The sequence below is a fragment of the Mytilus galloprovincialis genome, chromosome 12 (assembly GCF_965363235.1).
Source record: "Mytilus galloprovincialis chromosome 12, xbMytGall1.hap1.1, whole genome shotgun sequence".
Taxonomy (NCBI): Eukaryota; Metazoa; Mollusca; class Bivalvia; order Mytilida; family Mytilidae; genus Mytilus; species Mytilus galloprovincialis.
The window spans coordinates 49370863-49373885 of NC_134849.1; the positions used below are offsets into that span (position 1 = coordinate 49370863).

The following is a 3023-nucleotide window of genomic DNA, read 5'->3' on the forward strand; positions in this document are numbered from 1 at the left end:
CATCTTCTGCAGGGACGAAAAAAAAGTCCACGGCAAAATCCAGTTATGTTATGAATTTTCTAAATCATACAATGCATTTGAATTCTATTTATCTAGGGCATGCTATGCCTTAAAACTTTTCCAGATGCACAGGTTTGTCTGTACTCAGAGTAAATTTTGAGGTGAAAATACGACCATTTTAGGCATAGGGTCCACATGAACATATGAACCTTAAGTGTCCTGTCATGCCTGTATAACTATAAACATATTCTATTCATTCGCGTTACTGCATCAGCCGGTCATGACATAAGTCATTTAAGACAAATATTCTTGTTAGATGATATTTCTTCTTCATACTTTGAACGACAAAATTATTTCATGTTTACCTGTGGGAATTTCAAACGCGCAATTTTACACCAGTACCCATACCCTCCTTCCTTGATGGGTGCATTTTACATAGACAAATATAATCGTATAATATAATCAAAATGAGGATGTTAATTTGATGTATTCGTTACATTTGTTGTTTTTATAGTGATTAAGATGATAACACAATGTTGACTGCTGTACCCCTATTTTTGACATTTTTACCTATTATGTCTGTTTGTTTTGTTCACGCATCGGTGACTATATAATGGAATTTGATGCGACTGTCATACAAGTGAGAGGTTTAGCTAGCTATAAAACCAGGTTCAATCCACCATTTTCTACATTTGAAAATGCCTGTACCAAGTCAGGAATATGACAGTTCTTGTCCATTCGTTTTTGATGCGTTTTGTTATTTGATTATGCCATGTGATTATGGAGGGGGGGCAAGGGGGGTCCCAATAACAGCAAAACAGCAAATTGATTTGGCTCATAACAGATAACAAGGAATTAAAATGGACAAAAACAGATAACAGTAAATGAAATATTAAAATAATATGGTCTTTGACAAATCAGTATTTCTTATTACGGATATAATCCTTTGTAATGCATTCCATTTTCTATGACTATGTTTTTAGTATTAATTTATGTATCTAGAATGTGTTTAAATTCTACTCAATATATTATAATATTTTTCATGCGCTCGTTAACGGAACGTAATATGGTATACTGTTGTCTGTCTGTTGTCAACATGTCGGACATTAACTCAAAAACTCTTTAACCAATTTGCATTAAACTTTGGGAAATTGTTTATATCTATTGACGTGAGCTCCCCTTTTTATTTTTTTTTTTTTATAAATTTTAGATTTTAATTAGTTTCTGGGTAATGGGTTTTTTTTCAATAAAATTGGTGTTTTTTTCAGTTTTCTGATAATATCTCAAAAATGCTTTCACAAAGCAAAGAAATTTGGTGAATTGTTTATATCTATTAACATGAGGTCACTTTTGATTTTATAAATTTTAGATTTTACGTTTCCGAGTTAATGGGTTTTTTTAATAAAAAAGGGGGGATTTTTCCAGTTTTCAGACATTAACACAAAAATGTTTTCAGCAGTTCTCATGAAACTTTGCTGAAATGTTTATATCTATTGTTGTAAACTCCCTTTCGATTTTTATTCATTTTAGATTTTATGTTATTGAGTTAAGGGATTTTATTTATTAGAAAAAGGTGGTATTTTCTAGTTTTCAAAATAACTCAAAAATGCTTTCAGCAGTTCTCATGAAACGTTGGTGTATTGTTTATATATATTGACTGAAGCTCCCTTTGTTGCTAATAAATAAACATGATAAAAATTACCTAAAAGAGTTTGAATATTCTAACTTTTTCTAAATGACCATCTAATGAGGTGTGTGAATTTTTCTTAGACTATGAGGCAAAGTTGTATCTCCCTCATGCAAAGCTTTGATTCCTTTCACGGCTTTGCCTATACTTTTTGGAACTATTGGATTATAGCTCTTCATCTTTTATATAAGATTTGGATTTTACATATTTTGGCCATAAGCATCACTGAAGAGACATGTATTGTCGAAATGCGCATATGGTGCAGAAAAATTGGTACTGTTAATGTTATTATTATGTTGTATATAGGGTAGAAAAATCAAAAGCACCAATTATAAGCATGCAATTTATCAAGTACTTCGAACGAATTTTGACACTCCAAAAGCAATTTATTCCACTATTTTCACAGGCCTTATTTGAACAATTTTTTATCAGGTTTTTGATTGTACCAAGTGTACTAGTAAATAGAATACAATGTACATAGTTTAGTAGGGAAACAATGGGTTAAATCGAAATAAATCTTTGTTTGTAATGAGTTATGTGCAGCTTCGGACCCAAGTACATGGTTGGAACATTCATTGTACAATGCATTTGGTTCTGCTTTGAAAAGAATCACAGAGCTGAGTCTATGTACCATATTATATAAAAGGTAAGGTGGTTATTAGGACCTAGTCCTTAATTGAGATCCTTGTCAGATATTCCTGGCCATATGTTTTCCTTTTTGTCATACTAAGAATTGTTTTAATTTAATATGTTCGTAGGGGAAAAAACAAGGAACATTATTCTCATACAAAAAATTAAGATAATTCTAAATACACATTCATAAAAAATAGAATTTATTACAAAGGATAATCATAAGATATACTTGAATTGTCCTGGACCTCACTTCTGTGATGGGTATATGTTAATGGAATCCTTCTCTGAATACGGGACAAACGTAGTAGTAGTGGTAGACCCCAATGTCCAATGATCTTCAATTTATACCAAATATTGACTGTCAAAAAAAAAAATGCTAACATTCCAATTTTCAATAACAGTTAACAGCAAATACATTATCACAATAACAGATAACAAAAAAACTTAAAGCCCAATAACAGCTAACAAAGAATAAGACAATAACAGCTAACAGCAAATATATTTTCAGAATAACAGATAACAAAGAATTAAATTGCCCCATAACAGCTTAACAGTTAAACCCCTTGCCCCCCTCATTATGGACTTTCCGAATTGATTTTCCTCTGAGTTCAGTATTTTTGTGATTTTACTTTTTGTTACAGAAAACCATCAACGAACTGATGTTTACTTTCTTTTATGCTGACTTTTGAATACAGTTTTTTAC

The 3023-nt window shown here is 31.2% G+C and overlaps 1 protein-coding gene across 2 annotated transcripts in view; it reads right to left on the bottom strand.

The window, feature by feature from the left end:
- The window catches only part of LOC143054090 (E3 SUMO-protein ligase NSE2-like), a 45075-nt gene that overhangs the window by 41899 nt on the left and 153 nt on the right, over nt 1–3023 (bottom strand). The gene's annotated exons all lie outside the window — the stretch shown is intronic.